Consider the following 19,748-nt stretch of genomic DNA (forward strand, 5'->3'; position numbering starts at 1 on the left):
TCCACCAAAAGTTCTTGCGCTACGAGGGGTCACTCGCGTTGTCTCTGCACTCTCGCTTGCTTGCCTCTTAACAGTTCACTCCCCTTCTCCAAATTAATTAGAGAATCCCGACGCGTTTCGAGGCCACACCGCCTCTTCATCCAGGGGACAAAGCAGAAGCACACAAAGCAGCTCACCTCCGTGTTTTCATCATTTATTTGTTGATTGAAAACTACCACCCTCAGTGGGCGTGGCTTATCACTGACACCATCAGGCACGATGGTATTTGTAGTCCGTGAGGTGAGTATACCTCTCCCTTTAGTAGGCTGTATGCTCCTGCATTAATTATTTCAGTCCTTTAAGCACCTTTAGTAGGAAAGGAGACTTGGGGCAGGAAACTGTTGTTATTTGGTGAGACATCGTGCCAGGCGGCGAAGAGCCGTTCTTCACCACGGCATCTCTGCTTCACAGTTGCAGTCTCTGTGGGCAGAGCGGTGCTCCTCTCAACGGCTAAGGCCAGCCGTCCGTAATTTTTTCCACCAAAAGCTCTTGCGCTACGAGGGGTCACTCGCGTTGTCTCTGCACTCTCGCTTGCTTGCCTCTTAACAGTTCACTCCCCTTCTCCAAATTAATTATAGAATCCCGACGCGTTTCGAGGCCACACCGCCTCTTCATCCAGGGGACAAAGCAGAAGCACACAAAACAGCTTAAAGGACTGAAATAATTAATGCAGGAGCATACAGCCTACTAAAGGGAGAGGTATACTCACCTCACGGACTACAAATACCATCGTGCCTGATGCTGTCAGTGATAAGCCACGCCCACTGAGGGCGGTAGTTTTCAATCAACAAATAAATGATGAAAACACGGAGGTGAGCTGTTTGTGTGCTTCTGCTTTGTCCCCTGGATGAAGAGGCGGTGTGGCCTCGAAACGCGTCAGGATTCTATAATTAATTTGGAGAAGGGGAGTGAACTGTTAAGAGGCAAGCAAGCGAGAGTGCAGAGACAACGCGAGTGACCCCTCGTAGCGCAAGAGCTTTTGGTGGAAAAAATTACGGACGGCTGGCCTTAGCCGTTGAGAGGAGCACCGCTCTGCCCACAGAGACTGCAACTGTGAAGCAGAGATGCCGTGGTGAAGAACGGCTCTTCGCCGCCTGGTACGATGTCTCACCAAATAACAACAGTTTCCTGCCCCAAGTCTCCTTTCCTACTAAAGGTGCTTAAAGGACTGAAATAATTAATGCAGGAGCATACAGCCTACTAAAGGGAGAGGTATACTCACCTCACGGACTACAAATGCCATCGTGCCTGATGGTGTCAGTGATAAGCCACGCCCACTGTGGGCGGTAGTTTTCAACAAATAAATGATGAAAACACGGAGGTGAGCTGTTTTGTGTGCTTCTGCTTTGTCCCCTGGATGAAGAGGCGGTGTGGCCTCGAAACGCGTCGGGATTCTATAATTAATTTGGAGAAGGGGAGTGAACTGTTAAGAGGCAAGCAAGCGAGAGTGCAGAGACAACGTGAGTGACCCCTCGTAGCGCAAGAGCTTTTGGTGTAAAAAAAATAAAATAAAAATAAAAATAAAAATAATATATATATATATATATATATATATATATATATATATATATATATATATATGAAAAAGCAATCCCAACCCGTCAGTGGATGACAGGCAACATCAGGGTGCAGACCTCATTACGCCTCAGCAAACAGTCAAAGCAAAGCTCACAAAGGATCCAACTCGAGTGAGTAGCAGGAATAAACGTTTATTAGAAAAATTATATATATATATATATATATATATATATAGGCTTCGTATATATACAAAGCCTCGTCAGGGTAAGGAACAGCTATAAAAATACAATTTTTCAGAGTGCTGTCTCTGTACTGAATTTTGACCTAACTCCTGACTGACTAGGGTGGAGGAGCCCGTTGGACTGTAAGTAGATGGATAGCTGTTCATTCACAAACCTCTGCACAATTTTAGAAGAGGTTGGCTGCAAGGAGATAGGTCTATAGTTTTTTGGGATATTGGGGTCTGTATTAGTTTTTTGGGAAGAGGCAGAATCTTGGCCTGTTTCCAATTTGAAGGGACTATCCCGGATGACAGGGACTTGTTCTTGAAAAAGTAGGCCAGTTATTCGCACCACTTGGCCGAGGGATCTTTGCTGTGGTGGCAGGCTACCGGATCAAGTAATTTATTTATTTACGATCTTAAAGATTTCTGTTGGCTTGTAGGCTGCCTTATCAACCTTTCCCTCATAAAATTTATTTTTAGTGGAATTAGTTAGCCTAGAATAGAGTGCTGACTTGTATTTTGCTTTATTCTCCAAGTTATTGTCGGACACGCTACCGTAGCAGAATCTGGGCAAAGCGGTCTTTTTAATGGGTGGAGTGCGCAGCCTTTTAGACTGGGTGCTGCACCAAGAATGACTACTCATCGTTCCGGAAACAAGCCTTCCTTATCTGCTGTCGGCGTCCTGTTCCAGCCACCCTTCACCTAGGCATGGGCATCCTTCTCGAGCATCCCTTTCACTTCGGCTTCAGTTGTTCAAACATCCTATAGGTGTGGGTTTAAGAGAGAGACCAGCTCTATACCTTAATGACATAGGGGAGAGAGATTTTCGTCCAACGAGGATTTCCATTGTAATTCCTTTCCTTTCATTTTAGATGTAATAGGAGCATACTTAGAACATCAATATACCTGACACAGGAGGAAGGGACATCAGGTAACTAGAACAGGGTTTTATTTGATAGTGAGCGGCTGCCACTTATTATCACTCAGTATTAAAACACCGCTCTTATTTTGTAGAAACTAGATGTCAAGACAACATCAAAGCCTAGAAGTGATTTTCTGACATCCACCAATTCACGTCCCTTCATCCCCTTGGGTTAGGTGTGGTCCTTACGACAGGATCCACTTTTTCTAAGGGAAGTTGGGAATTTCCAGCTTATCCATTTCACTTTTGCGAATACATTGTGGTAAGAGCCTGACAGCTATAGTTAGTATGCCAAGCTCTTTCGGCCTTTTTACACTTCTTTTTTCACATGTCTAAGGGTTTAGTTAAACCACAGGCAAGAGAGATTGAAATGGCCTGTTATGTGTCTAGGAATGGGGGCTCACTGTTCCACAGAGGACCAAACCCAATTATCAAACATTTGAATATTGGACTCAAGTAGATCAGAGAAGCTTGGTATCCTGTTTTCTAAGGTTTTTAACAAGCTATTCTGGGGGATCCTGGAAAATTTTTGATATTTCTCTAGAGTGGAGGAGGTTTCAGGACTTCCATGAGAGACCACCTGCCAACTGAAATGGATCTAGTAAAGGTCAGTCCATGAAAGAGTGAGTGGGGTCAGACATGCTTAGGTGCTTCTTGGAGAAAATAAAATACATAATATTTCCCCCAATATGCATGTGGTTAGCGACCATTTTAAAGAGAGTATCTCTGTCAAAGGAGAGTTCCAGTGGATATTAAAGCATAATAGAACCTGTGAGACATTTTCATTGAGGGAATTAAGGATGGGGTCAGCCGAGCCCAGAGCCTGTAAATCAGAAGGCCCCCAACCGACTGTCGGGCATTCAGTGCTTGGCAGAAGCAAAAGGTTTCAGCCTTTAATAGGTTGTTGGCTGTTAAAACAGTGCACAAATAAATGTCCTTAAAAATAATGGCAATACCTTGTTGTTGGAAAGTGGATTATTGGTAGGGGCTTATATAGATCTGCCACTGGCAGTAAGGCCACCAACATAGTATAGGTATCAGAATAGGTCTTAGAAAATTATTCCCATGCTCAACCCTTGGTAGCTTGGCTGCGAGCAGGCAGGAGTAAGTTCAAAGACAGAAAGACGGTCACCCAGGCCCTCGTCAGCAGCATGCTGGACTACGGCAACACTCTCTACGCGGGAACCATGGCCAAACTCCAGAAAAGACTCCAAAGCATACAGAACGCCTCCGTACGCCTCATCCTCGACATCCCCTGCCACAGCCACATCACTGTCCACCTGAGAGATCTGCACTGGATCCCCGTCAACAAGAGGATCACCTTCAAACTCCTCACCCATGCCCACAAAAGCACTCCACAACTCTGGACCAGCATACCTCAACAAATGACTCACCTTCTACACCCCTAATTACCAGCTTTGCTCCTCTGACCTCGCCCTCACCACCGTCCCACGCATCCACTGAACGACCACCGGCTGCAGATCTTACTCCCACCTCGCTGCCAAAACTTGGAACACCCTCCCCATCCACCTGCGACAGATCCAGGACATACTGACCTTCATAAGACTTCTCAAGACCTGGCTGTTCAAGCAGTAGCAGCACCCGCCTCCCCCTTAGCGCCTTGAGACCCTCACGACTGAGTAGTTCGCTCTACAAATGTTCCGAATGGTTGATTGATTGTAAAGCATTTAAAAACAACAATTCAGTAAATAATTAAGACACAACACACAATAAAACTCCAACACCAATTTACAAAAATAGGAAATAGTTTTATCTTTAAAATTACACCAAAACAGCAAAAATCCAATGTAGGGAACCGAAGATATGAATTTTCAAAGGTTTAGCATTATCTAGCACACAGAAACCTATAGCGCCTTATGGGGACATCTGGTTGTGATAGACCGGAGTGTTCCAGCGGTATGAACCAAGGATCCAGGCCGTCTCGTGATTTAAGGCAGGCAGCTTGGCTTTCGCAGTTGCTCTCGGTCACCTTTTCTTCGTTCGGACTAAGAAACTTTTACGGAGCTTTTTCTTGCGGGATTCCTCGATGCTCTTCACTAGGCCGGATTCGGTGAGGGTTTGCCTGCCTCAGATTTCGTCTACTCCTGGTCAAACTCTGGAAGTAGGACTGTCAGAGCTTTTCAGTGGGCCAAACCTGGGCGGTAGGCCGACCAGGTTGAGTCAGTCCGCCTATGGAGCTTTTTTCCAAAATTGTTCCAAAGTTCTCCAAACTTCTGGAACTTATTCCTGAAGTTCCCCAAAGGGTCCCAAAGTGTCTCAAACTCACCCAAAGGTCTGGAGTCTCCAAGATGGTCCTTGAAAATTGAGGACTTCAGTTCCCACAATCCACTTGGACAAAACCCTTACAAATCCACTGGTAGTTCTCCAGGTTGAGGATGCTTGGTGGTGATGTTCCAGTTGAGCTCTGTGTATTTGTCCCTTGTAAGGAGTCCACTCTTTAGTCCTTTTACAGCCAGGTAATCCACAGTCTGTAGTTTCAGATGGTGCAGAAGGTGCCATCTTCAGAGTGCAGGCCTTGGGAAATGCACATCAAACCTCTCAGCATGGCCCGTCTTGCTTTCTTAGGTTTCAAGCAGCAGATTTTGAGAGGCTCTGCCCTTCTCAGATACTTATTCCAATTTCTCTGGGTCACGCAGGAGGTCACTTTAATGGGGTGCAGGGTGCCACCCAAATGTATGACCATTGCCTGCAGAGTGTGGCACTATTTTGTCCCAGAGTGCACCAATTCTTCCAAAGTCATAATGACTGATTTTCCATCAGGGAGAGATGAGCTGGCTAAACACACCCCTAGGGTGGCTAATCTCCGTAGTCTCTCCCCCTTGCATCTGCTCATTCCTTCCTGAAGCCCAGCATCTGTCTGGGTTCAAAAGAGTAGAGTTGTAAATCACACTTGCGGCTTCCCCTTCCCTTAAAGTCCATTGTTTACGACTCCTCCCCCTGCTCTGGCCCTGTGTAACAGAACACTGCCCCAGCAGCAGAGCTAGTTAACCCAGGGGCTCTTTATCGCCTCTTCGAAGGAGCCTGGCTAATCCACTTAACTCTGACCAATCAGGACAGACCACTGGAAGGCTGAATCTGGGCTTGCACACAAGAAAGTCTTATAACTTCTTGTATGTACATTTTAGGAGAAATTCAACAATATCAGATCGTTGGATTTATTAATACCATTCTGGGAAGTCTTTTAATGTATTTTTAGCCTTCTCCTAGCAAGAGTTAGCAGTTAATAACTTCTTGCCAGGTTAACTAACCTATGTGGCATGGTATTTGCAATGGGAAAAATTACTTGGGCCACTTTTCCAGCACCAGGGCTTATAAAACATATTTATAAGTACTCTGCATATATCTACAGGACCCCTAACCCCGGATCACCTAGGGGAGACTTTATGGGTTTTGGATATGTAAAAATATTGCAGATCTTCTCTCTACAGTGCTCCTATCACCAAAGTCGATTTTGGGGAGCACTTTATCACAACGTGGGGAGTGAAAGGTGCAATTTCACTTAATCCAGGGCAAATAAAACTCATTTTATAAGTGTCCTCCTTATAAATACCTTATTCCCTACCCCTGGGACACCTAGGGAAGACCATGGGGGTACCTAATATGCCCAAACATTGTAGGTTATCCGTTCTAAGTGCCCAAAAGTCGAGTTTGAGCACAATTTACTTTTTTTAAGTAGCCCTGCAGCACAGAGCCACTTTTAAACTGACCTCAGGCTCAGCAGTGCACACATGCAAGTGCAGAAAGGGCTGCTGTCCTCTAAACGGTCATGCCCTATTATATACTAGGGGCTGATAGGTAGTTATAACCCCCCTGCCCTATTATGTACTAGGGCCCTATAGGGTAGGTCACACCAATCACAGGGGTACCCCAACCCATAGCGTACTCTAGTGTATGTAGGTGTTTTCACTGTCTTCTAAATGTGTCTCTTTCAGCTTGAAACTGGCCCTGGGCCTGTTTGGGCAGAGCCCAGGGTCAGTCTGAGTCCATTACCACCAGTGCCAGTCAGCAAACAGCTGTGGGGTGCCCGGGGCACAGGATGACTTTCCAACACTGGTCCTCTACCAATGATGCAGTTAAGATTCTGAATCTTGCATCCAGTGGAAATGGCAGTTTCCAAGATAGGTTTGTAGGAGAACACTGGCCAAATTTCTGTGATAAAAAGGATGTTGGGCCTCTCATCACAGAGAATGTCATGAACACAGCTTTTGAAAGGAACATGCTTTGTCAGGGAAAGCTTTGATAGGGAGCTTATTATGGTTGGTGAGGTGCTGTCACAGCTAACTCTTAAAGGGAGTGACAAATTCCAATCCACATAGCGATCAGATGGGGGTAGTATACGCCTCAAGAGGGAGTAGTGAGTTAGGACAGATATTCAGTGTGTTAAGGACAAGAAGCTCCTCATTAGAAAGCTTTAGACTTAACCTAGAGTTTCACAGGAAAAGGGAATGGTGGCTGGCGCGGGGAACAGCCATTACAACACAGGTTTTACCACGCGTGCTTTTACATCGCATGCGTTACAACTCATGCGATGTTACAATGCGTGGTAAAACCACGCATACAATTACATCGCATGCGCTATTACAACGTATGCGTTATAATGGCGGGGGGCGGCTATCCATGTCGTTGTGAGGAAACTTAGGCTTTTTCCTCACAACGACGAGAACCAAACAGGAAGAAGGAAGCAGGATCCCTCGGTAAGGGGGTTTGCGCATGGAGTGGGGGTTACTTTTTAGTGTTTAGGGTACTGTATAAGTAGCGTGGTAATGTTTGTGTTGTGTGTGTTTTATTTAAAAACGTTTTAGTGCGTGTTGTAGTGTTGTCGTGTTTGTTTAGTGTAGTGTATTAGGGAGGGTAGTGTAGTAGTGTTTATGTAGTGTAGTGATTTAGGTTTTAGTGTAGTGTAGTGTTGTAGTGTTTGTTTAGTGTAATGTATTAGGGTTTAGGGTAGTGTAGTAGTGTTTATGTAGTGTAGTGATTTAGGTTTTAGGGTTGGCTAGTGTAGTGTTGTAGTGTTTGTTTAGTGTAGTGTATTAGGGTTTAGGTGGTGTAGTAGTGTTTATGTAGTGTAGTGATTTAGGTTTTAGGGTAGTGTAGTGTAGTGGTGTTTGTGAAGTGTAGTGTATTAGTGTTTAGGGTAGTGTTGTGGTGTTTATGTAGTGTAGTGATTTAGGTTTTAGGGTAGTGTAGTGTTGTAGTGTTTGTTTAGTGTAATGTATTAGGGTTTAGGGTAGTGTAGTAGTGTTTATGTAGTGTAGTGATTTAGGTTTTAGTGTAGTGTTTGTTTAGTGTAGTGTATTAGGGTTTAGGGTGGTGTAGTAGTGTTTATGTAGTGTAGTGATTTAGGTTTTAGGGTAGTGTAGTGTTGTAGTGTTTGTGTAGTGTAGTGTATTAGGGTTTAGTGTAGTGTTGTAGTGTTTATGTAGTGTAGTGATTTAGGTTTTAGGGTAGTGTAGTGTTGTAGTGTTTGTTTAGTGTAATGTATTAGGGTTTAGGGTAGTGTAGTAGTGTTTATGTAGTGTAGTGATTTAGCTTTTAGGGTAGTGTAGTGTAGTGCTATAGTGTTTGTGTATTGTAGTGTATTAGGGTTTAGGGTAATGGTGTAGTGTTTATGTAGTGTAGTGATTTAGGTTTTAGGGTAGTGTAGTGTAGTGATATAGTGTTTGTGTAGTGTAGTGTATTAGGGGTTAGGGTAGTGTTGTATTGCTTTTGTAGTGTAGTGATTTAGGTTTTAGGGCAGTGTAGTGTAGTGCATGTTTAGTGTAATGTATTAGGGTTTAGGGTAGTGTAGTAGTGTTTATGTAGTGTAGTGATTTAGGTTTTAGTGTAGTGTAGTGTTTGTTTAGTATAGTGTATTAGGGTTTAGGGTAGTGTAGTAGTGTTTATGTAGTGTAGTGATTTAGGTTTTAGGGTAGTGTAGTAGTGTTTGTGTAGTGATTTAGGTGTTAGTGTAGTAGTGTTTGTGTAGTGTTTTAGGGTTTAGGGTAGCGTAGTGTTTTAGGGTTTAGGGTAGTGTTGTGTTTTAGGGTTTAGGGTAGTGTAGTAGTGTTTATGTAGTATAGTGATTTACGTTTTAGGGTTGTGTAGTAGTGTTTATGTAGTGGTTTAGTGTAGGGTTAGGGGTAGTGTTGTAGTGTGGTACTGTTTTTGGGTTAGGGTTAGTGTTGGGTGGCAGTAGTGTCTGGTGTAGGGATAGTGTGGTACTGTTTTTGGGTTAGGGATAGTGTAGGTGTGGGAGTAGTGTGTTGTGTAGGTGTAGGGATAGGGATTTTACTTACCTTGCAAACTTTTACTGTGAGTATGGCATTACCACGCATGCCTTTGCATTGTAATGGCATGCGTGGTAAAGACATACTCGTTGTAAAAGTATGCGATGTAATGGTATGCGATGTGATTGACATCGCGTAGTAATACCCGCGTTGTAATGGCTCGCGTGGTATTTGTATGCGATGTGTTGATATACATTCGGCTGGCGCTGGCCACTTCCCGGACTCTGACAGGAACAGACGGGCCTGCCTTATGCACACCTTCCACACACCAGTCACGCCACCTTCTGCACATATCCACTGCGCATCCACCATGAGCTCATCATAAATACCGTAAGAAGAGCCAAGCAGAGAGCAAGCTTACCCGCAAGCTGTCAGGCACACTAGAGCGGGGGAGTGAAGGAGGCATGGTGGAATTACATCACCGCCATGCGAATACAAGATGAGGGAGCTGCACCAGTTTCAAATTAATTAAATGTTAGAACAGTCCCTGATATTCATTAAAATGTTAACAGTCGTCCCCAAAACACATACAGAGAACAATGTTACCTGCAAGATATGTAGAGTGGCCTTTGATTTGTCCCTCTCAACCACTGGCTTTCTTCAACCATTGTTATGAGACTTAGTCAATCACGTGTCGAGTCAGCCCAGTGGAGTAATGTGTTCTCTCGCATAATGCTGTTCCCAGTTTGGGTATATAATTTACCTCCACTCAAGTGCTTGCATGTGTGTCTGTGTTACAAGTATACCCATCACAGCTGGATCTATCCTGGATGCTCGCTCTAATGTGTTAATGCTGCATGAGTTAACACATTAAATGCGGACCTATTGGCTTTGCTGTCTGCAAGACCTACTAATACCAATTCTTCAAAATATACATAAAGTGGGCATTGACTACACCCAGAGGAGTATTTCTCTCTCACTATTTCTATTGGCAGTTTTGTATACCATTCTACCTCCTATAGAGTGCTTGTATTTTGGACTATTTTACATACCAAAAGAACTCTGAATCATTGCACATTAAATTATGTATCTCATAGATTCACTGCATATGAAAAACTACTTTTGTTTTGATTGCATCAAGGTTTTTTTTAAATGTTTTACTTGAGGCTAAAAATGCAAGCCAGGCCTATTGGATGTGTTAATGCTTATTTATTTGATTCGCTTGCTAGGAAAGCTGCCTCTTTCACATATATTGCATAAGCCATGGGCAGGTTCCCTTTCCTTTAGTTGCCAGATCATCACACAGATAATGTATATGTAGCTACAAAGGCATGTATTGTTTGTTCCCTTCACTCTTTGTTTTGTTTGAGTCCAATCCTACTGAGCCTGTGTATATCCAGCTGACAAACTCTTCACCAGGCTCAAGACTCTGCCAGGATAGTCTCATAAGCAAACAAATTAAAAGAAAACAGAAGTATAGAAAACATCTTGGCACAAACAAAGTGGTGTTCTGGAGTTGCCAATCTCCAAAGCTGGCAAGGAGAGAAGAGTGCAGCCTGGCAGAAGAGTACATGAGACACCGACCTTCAGGAACAGAGACATTGGGGCTTGAAAACAAATTGACTGGCAGAAGATTTACAGAGGAGCCCGTGGCTATGAAAGGCAAGACTGCTACTACATACCAGCCTGCCACCTTTGTATGCCACCACAAGGGGGCGCTTCATATAAGGCCCTATCGCTAGATAGGGATGGGATGCCAACATGTCATTTTGCGTAGGACTAGTAGGGATGGTTTGGAGTGGGGAGCCGAAAAGGTGGTATGTGAAAGTAAAAGCTGTCCTAATGAAACTGAGAAAATATGGGTGAGATGGAAGGAATTGTATGGGCTGGTAATCAGTGACACCAGTGTTGCACTGCGAAGAGGGGAGGCATTGGTTCTGCAATCTCAGTGTTGGGGAGACTTGAGTGGTCTTTAATTGATTACAAGTGTGTTGGTTAATTCCGGCCCGAGTGTAAACCTCTGTTTACACCTTGGTTGAAATTACAAGAAAAAAGGTATTTAACGTATTTTCCAATTATTCGGTACATGATATTGGTCTTTAGCAGTGTCTCCAGACCCACACGCAGGTCGCCACCCATCTTTGGTGGCCCCAAAAGTCCAAGCAATAAATACAGATGCCTTTATTTTCTGTATTTATCTTGTCACATTTGCAGCTCTTCAAAGACAGAGGTCCTTAGTTGTTACAAACTCCTCTCACTTTGCAGTCACAGAAAAGTTGAGTGAATTATGTGACAATCTCGTTGGAGTGCAGGATGTGTGAAAGAGAGGCTCTAGGATATCTTTTGTTTGTAACACATCAAAATAAATACTCGTAAATGAACTCTACTAAGAAATAAAAAAATGAAACACATTTTTTGGTAATTCTGAAATGTGATGGAAACACAGATTTTAATAGGATTAAAACAGTCCAAGACACTTTACAAATGATGTACAAATGATAAATATTCACTAAAATCTGATTTCCAAACATTATCATTTGTGTGTCATATAGTTGCATCAGTAAAACTGTACGTCTGTGCAAAAGGTGTTGTCTGTAAATGACAGTGCGCTCCCACACAATGCTTTTAGCTGCATGAAAAAAATCCCCCCACCTCATGTCCATTAAAGCTAGGTGGGTCGCAAAAGTTTGTCATTCTAAAAATTGAGTTGTGGTTCTAAAAGGTTTCAGAAGCACTGGTCTAGGGCTTTAATTTTGAACTGTCTCTTGCTCAATGTTTGATTTTGGGAAAATGTAATAGAAATAGATTTTTAAAAAAGGATTGGGGAATACTGCCAGAGATTGTTGACTGTAGTAATCTGTCTGAGATAGGTGGAATTACCTTTCAAAGACTGTCAATAACTCTAGTTCCATTGGCTTCCGTTTCTTGCATGGAGAATGTTGTAGGTTGGTACCAGATCATGTGTGTGTATCTATCTAAGAGCCTGGCGCGCTGTCAAACTGTTTACTTCCAAGAATCTAATGTTGTATGTAGTAGAGTAGTATTTATTACAGCCCCAGACACATACATCAATCCTGATCCTCCTTCATGAGAAGCTTCTTCCGAACTGTTCTCTCTTAGAACTCTTTATACATATTCTATCTAAGTATTCTAAAACAACTGTAAATACAAGACAATGCTTTACAATGGCATTACAACACATCTTCCCTTTTAACAAGAAATAGGTTAACTGCAATAAAGAATTTAGGAAAAAACAAAACTCTTTCGCTAACAACTATATACAGATATAATACTTACATTTAATTGGTGTATTTATGACTTCTCCATATCTTCCAGAGATGACCTGATGTTCAGATCCAGATTGATTTAAAATTTAAATATCATGCCCCACTTCATAATTAGTCGAGTTACGTTTACCCCCATCTGAGGTATTTATTGCTTCATCATTGGAAACATTGGTATTATCTGCTTCCTCGTTATCCATCCAGTCATAATTTAGTTCTTCAGCACTTCTCTACTTTCCCCTTTGTGCACTTTCCTCTCTCTCCTTACTTTCACCCAATCACTAATCTTTAACAAAATTACCAGTGTCTTTTTTTTCTTGTCCTACCAAGTCTTGGAAGCTTGTTTTGACAATACCGTTTTTCTTTTCACATTTTCAAGAGATCATTCTACTTGTTTGGCTATAAACACACAACATAAATCTTTACTCGTGGGTTCACTTCCCCTCATTAAAACATATGGACTCTGATCAGTACCAATGCTAGGAGTTATTCTATATGCCCAAACCATTTCGTAACCTTATTTTCCCATTTAAACTTATTGCTTAGGGCCAAAATGACAATCCATGTCAAAACTTTCCTATATAATTTGGGCCACCGAGAATTTTATGATGATCCCCCTTCCATGAATAGGTTAACAAGGAAAGAGCTTAACATCAATGTCTAAGCTTCTTGAGTGAACAGAGGATATGTGCGGAAATGAATAAAATAACGGTGCAAGCACATAATCTCATACTAACAACTTTTAGACTGCAGCCGTACCTATGTTTGATAACATGTGATTATGAGAGATTTTTATTAATGCGTGTTCGACTGGGTATCCTGCATAGATCATTAAGCTTTCCTGATGTAAATGATTGGTCGAAAGAGCTGTGTAAATGCCCATGCGATGATATCTCTCTACAATCAACTATACACATGGTACTTTTTTGTAAATTGTATTCAGTACAGAGAAAATTATGGATTATCCCTGTTTTAAAAACATATGGTATGAAGCAATGCCGTCCAGCATTCATGGCCCTACAACAGTTAGAAAGAGAATTTGCAATAGCTTCTGTAACTGTTTAAAAAATATATATTTTTAGGTGTAGGAAATCAATTATGATGTGATAATACGAGAAATGAAACTATTTCTATGCATTCGGTTCACTATTTTTTAATGTAAATATAATTACACGTTTTTAATAATTTTATCATGTTTTTATGTGCTTTTATGGTTATGTACGTAACCGAATAAAGTGTTATTGAATTGAATTGAATTGACAATCCAAGGTGGTTTTAGAAATAAAGCCATTTCTCTTCATGAATTTTTGAAAATTATCTGACATAAATTGAGGTCCATTATTTCATATGTTACACTTAGGTAACACTCTCTCATAAAGATTTTGGCCAAAAAGTGCACAATACTTTCACAATCTATTTTTCCTACAACTGCAATTTCTGGTCATTTAGAAAGGGGATCCATTACAACTATGATGTATTTTCTGTCATCATTTTCATCGTATATCAGACCCAATGAAAACCTTTTAACATGCAATATTTGGACAAGATATTGGAGACAAGAGGGAAGGAAGGTTATCTGACACTTGTCAGATTATCACATTCTACACATTCTCTTGTTTTCTTATTGTCACTAGTGGTACAAATGTACAACATCTTATTAACAAGCCAGTTTCCTCACTTAATTCATTTCTCACTTCCCAAAGGATATGCGTATCCTATCCAGATCTCTCTTTTCCAGCCAAACTTTGTTCACAAACGTCAACATTCTTTGTTTTTTTGTTTTGCCTCTGGTCGCTTGTTCTTTCCATTCATTGATTGATATTAATACCATCCTTACCCTCATCAAATAATCTAACAACACCCCTTCACCCAAAAACAGTTCATTATTATCTTTCTAAAAGTAATGGCATCCCATTTAAGAAATCATCAACTCTGTTCCTAATGCTTGGAATGTAAAGTACATTGTAAGTAAAATCTAAACATTTGAAATTCTTGCTAACCTGGGCAGAGCATTTTGTAAACAAACTAAAGTGAGTTCCTTTGTTAAATGTTTGTGATCTGATCTCAAATGTATGTGATAACACCACACAGACTGACAGAACTAATTGAGACCTGCCAAAGTCTATCTTTCAGTGAATTAATAATTGTTCTCTGCTGTAGATAATACATGTGATGCAAACGCTACAACCCATCATTATCATTCTCATCACACTGAAATAATACTGTACATAACCCTTTCTTACCTCCATCAGTTGTTATACATATTTTACAGGATGGATCGAACCCTTTCAAAAATGGTGCTGTACTCATTTCTTCCTTCAATCTTGTAAATATTTTCTGGTATTCTTCAGCCTAAACAAATTTCACCTTATGTTTTAATAATTGGTGAATTCCATATTTTTTTTCAGAAAATTCCAAACATATTTTCAGTAAAATTCTACTAGACCCAGAATGCTCTCACATTATCTTTTCCTTTGGGAGCAGAAGCATTCGGCATAGCCCTCACCAACTCCCTCTTGGTTTTAATACCCTCCCTCAATGATGTGTCCTAGATAAGTCACTTCCTCCTTGGCAAATGTACATTTTTTATATTCCTTATATACCTTTGTTCTGTAAAATTCTCAAAAGTAGTTTCAATCTCATACCGTGCTCACTTCTCATTTTTCCCATAACAAGTATGCCATCCTGGAAAAACATTACCCTAGTATTGTCTTCAAACAAGTTACTAATACTTTTCTGAAACATTGCAGTGGCTGGAGTCAGTCCAAAAGATACTCTTAAATGCTGAAAGCATCCGATAGGTGGGATAAACTTTTGACATTTTTTACAATTAGCATTTAATGGTACTTGGTGATATGCTGACTTGAAATCTGTTGTTGAAAACCAATGTACATCTTTTGTAGCAGGACACATTCCACGTATTATGAGCAGGGGAGATTGTTCAATTATTATTTAATTCCCTAAATTCTACAGACAATCTACTGTTCCGTTGGGATATCATACCACCAGTAACGGAGACACCTATCAGATTCAACCTGTTCCATTATGCCATTTTTAACTAAACTCTTCAACGCTTGCGAAACCTCTTTCCTAATGGAGAATGGAATAAGTCTGATTTTTATGCACACATGGTTACCCTGTTGATTTCAATTCCGTTTAAGAAAAAAGTCATTAAGTAATCTAACTTTACCCAAAAATAATTTGTAAAATGTATTTAAAAAGTTTTCCTTGACATTATCAGCATTCTTTAATGTTGATTCAGGTTTTGAGCTGTTAGGATCTAAAATTATCTCACACTGATTTGCCCAAACAAGGACTGAAGGGTCCTTCTTTGAAACATAAAGTCTGCATTTAGCTTTTCTGACTTTGAATACAAATTCAGATTGCCTAAATCCCAGTAGATCAATACTATCACCTGTATAGGTTTTTGCTTTTATATCAGGTTGTTCCAAAGTGCTCTCCCAATACCTTTACAAATAAATCCTTCCAAACAGCTTCATGGACAATGGCAAATGGTGACCCCAAATCCACAACCACAATTACCATTACACCACCTACACTCAATTGACATACAGGTTTTTTTCTTTTACTATGTTCCAACTAGGCCATCATACTCCAAAAAAGACAACTAGCATCTGTATTTATACTCTTTGTACATACACTGGTGTAACAACCCAAAACATCATATAATGGTGTTTCACAAAAAATAAAAAAATTTCCATGCTACCACATTTGTAACGCATTCGAGCTTGTGGTGAACCAAGTATTTCCTCTAAAGCTCTTCCGGCTACAGTAGCTGCAGGTTGAAAAATGTTTCAACGTTTGACATACCGCCGTAGGCTGTCCTACAACACCACCTCAAACAAAACCAGACTATCCCGAACTCCAGGTAACAGGATGGCTATCTGTACACCAAGAAGTTGGCAAAGCCCCAAAGTAAAAATGTGGTATCTGCCCAGGTAGACTCCATGGTGACATGTACTCTTTGAACTTTCCCTCAACCGTGGAGACCCTGCCATTTTACCGATGCCCTGTGGAGCTACCTGTTAGCTGAAGAGGAGACGGGCTGTGGATCCCCCCTCAGCCATCACCTACCCAGCCGTACATTGGGCAGAAGTTCCTTCATTTCTCTGTTGTATCCCCCTCCTACCCCTTCACCCTACCCCCTTCTCCCTCTATGCTCCCTTCTTCTTGCCTTTTATCCCTTTAATGTTTTTCTATTGAGACCTAGCTATCTGACCGATGCCCGGTGGAGCTACCTGATAGCTGAAGAGGAGATGGGCTGCAGATTCCCCCTCAGCCGTCACCTACCCAGCCGGACCTTGGGCAGACTTTCCCTTCGTCTCTCCATTGTAGCTATACCCTAACCCAGGGTTCTTCAATCTGTGGGGCACGCCCCCCTGGGGGGGCGCGGCACCATCCCAGGGGGGGCGCGCACTCCACTCCGGTCTTCCCTTTGTGCCCGTTCCTTTGTCTGGGTGATTCTCCCAGGAGGGGGCCAATTCACGGAGTCGACAGCTTCGGCTGCGGTGCGAGGCGGAGGTCTCCTCTGCTAAAAACGAAAGCAAACAAACAGACACGCTTTCAGTTTTAGCAGAGGAGACCCCTTGCCTCCCACTGCAGCTGAAGCTGTGGAATCCGTGAATTGGCCCCCTCCTGGGAGAGTTAGCTCTTCCCAGAAGGGAGAGAGGGTTTCCAGAGAGGTTTTGAGGCACGGGCGGGGTGGGCTCTGGCCCAGGGCCCCAGCCTTTCAAGGGGGGTGGGAGTGAGGGTGGGTGGGGGGAGGCGAGAGTCCTTCAGTTATTTTGGGATGGGAGGGAGAGGTTGCAATCAGGTTTGGGCCATGAATCGGGACGGTGGGCTCTGGTCTGCGGTCCTCAACTCATGAGGATCTTTGTGTGGGCACCAAAATGTCGGTGTTCAGGGATGTTGGTCTGCAGATTCGAATTTGAATCATCAAATGTGTGAGGGATGTCGGGTGGAGCCGGCCATCAGACGTCCGTTATGTATCCATGTGGGTGAATAGATGTATGGGTGGAGTGGTGGACGTATGGGTGGGGTGATGGGTGGAATGGTGGATGTGTGGGTGACATGGTGGATGTATGGGTGGGGGGGTGGATGGATGAGTGAGGGGATGGATGGGTGAAGGGGTAGATGGATGGTGAGTGATGGGGTGAATGGATGGTGGGAGAGAGGATGGATGCATGAGTGGAGGGGTGGATGGATCAGTGAAATGGTGGATGGATCGATGGGGGGTGGATGGTGGACGAGTCGGTGGGTGGATGGATGAGAGAGGTGATGGATGGATTGATGTATTGATGGGTGAAGGGGTGAATGAATGGATGGATGGATGAGTGAAGGGGTGGATGTGGGGATGGATGGGTGATTGAGGAGGGTGGATGGACGGGGGGTGGATGGAGGAGTGAAGGGGTAGAAGGAAGGTGAGTGAAGGGGTGAATGGATGGTGGGAGAGAGGATGGATGTGTGTATGGTTGGAAGGGTAGATGGATGGGTGGAGGGGTGGATGGATCAGTGAAATGGTGGATGGATCGATGGGGGGGTGGATGGTGGACGAGTCGGTGGGTGGATGGATGAGAGAGGTGATGGATGGATTGATGGGTGAAGGGGTGAATGAATCAATGGATGATGGATGAGTGAAGGGGTTGATGTGGGGATGGATGGGTGATTGAGGAGGGTGGATGGACGGGGGATGGATGGAGGAGTGAAGGGGTGGATGAGTGGTCAATGGATGAATTCATGAGTGGATGAGTGGATGGATGAGTGGGTGGATGGGTGAAGGGTGGATGGAAGGATGGGTGGATGGGTGAAGGGTGGATGGAGGGATGGGTGGCTGGGTGAGGGGGGAATGGAGAGAGAGGGGGAGGATGGATGGATGGATGGATGAGTGAGGACATGGATGAATGATTGGCAGAGTGGATGGGCAGGTGTGTGCATGGATGGGTGAGGAGAGGAGCATGGAGATGGATGGGTCAGAGAGTGCATGCATGAGTGGGGGGAGGGTGGAGAGCGGGAGGGATGGATGGGTGGATGGATGAGTGGGAGGTTGAGTGGGTGGACGGATGAGTGACTGGGTGGATGGATGAGTGGGTGGGGGGATGGCTGGATGGGTGAGAGGGTGGGTGGTTGGATGGATGAGATGATGGATGGAGGGATGGATGGTGGATGGGTTTGCAAGTGGTTGAAGGGGTTTGGATGTGGATGGGGCACAGATGGAGGGACGGAATAAATGGTGGGGGAGTTGGTGGATGACAAGGTGTACATGATGGATGGGGCGGGTTGTGATGACTTCCTTTGCTTTCTTGGTGCCATGGGAGCTGTGGTTCAGAGTGGGAGGTATTTGAATTGTTTGGCTGCTCCCTTGCCTATGTGTTACTGTTCTGTATTCTATGTGTGCTCATGTGTGGGATCTATGCATCATGCGTGTGACATTTTGCGTGACGTCCAGCTGCTACTTGAATGCGGGCCCCCATGGGCAAGGTTGGGGTTCCATGTTTTGGGTTCCGCTTGGTGAAGCACCCATGGTGTGTTCTCTATAGTGGGTTCATGACGGCGGTCCTCCCTTTGGTTCACTTGTGCATGGTGCTTTACATCCTACAATGTATTTGTTTATTTGTTGGGGAGTTTGTGAGATTGGGTTCTCAGCACTTGCAGTGTTGAAGACTAGGTACCGTTCAGGACTGGATGTGGAGCACAGCCTGAGGATGGCAGTGGCAGGGATCCACCCACAGACTGGGAGTCTAGGTGTGGCTGGGCACCAGCACACTCGTCACATTCATGTTGGTGGTGTTGTTGTTGATCTGTGTCCTGTGTAAGGCAGGGCATCCTAGTGGGGAGAATTTGCACACATTTTGTCTTGGAGGATTGTGTTTTGAGCTGTGTGGTACGCCTCTGTTGTTTCGCAACACCCACTCACAGGCCTGCAGTTTGCTAGGCACTCTTGTTGTGTTGAGCATTGTTTGCCGGATATGGCCCGTGGTGTGCGCGTGGCAGTCGATCATGTGGTGTGCCGGATTCCCAAGGTTTCTGTCGGGTGGTGGGGGGGCCAACATCTGGGGGAATTCAGCTGGGGGGCTAAACCCGGAAAAGTTTGAAGACCTCTGCCCTACCCCTTTCTCCCATACCCCTTACCCTTCTCACTCCATTTTCCTTTTCTTCTATGCCCCTTAAATGTTTTTACTGGTATCGTTGGTAATATGTAACTGATGTAAGTTTGCAACTGTGTGGAACCTTATGTAAAGCGCTCTGATACCTTCGGGTCTAGCCAGTGCTAAATAAAACTCTTTAAATAAATAAAATAAAATGTTGTGTTACCATCATTATTACACTGTGTAAATTTTTTTGAATTGTTAACCTTTTCTTTCTTAGAAACTGTAACTACGGTAACTTGTTTGGAATCATGTAATTCATCAATTAAGGCTTTTGCTCACCTTCCAGTTAACTCTGCTTTTTTTTTTTTACAAGTACTAGTACATCTTTTAGTGAAGCCTCGCCATAGTCCCACATTTTATATTGTA

Source organism: Lissotriton helveticus, chromosome 5_1 (assembly GCF_964261635.1).
Source record: "Lissotriton helveticus chromosome 5_1, aLisHel1.1, whole genome shotgun sequence".
NCBI lineage: Eukaryota > Metazoa > Chordata > Amphibia > Caudata > Salamandridae > Lissotriton > Lissotriton helveticus.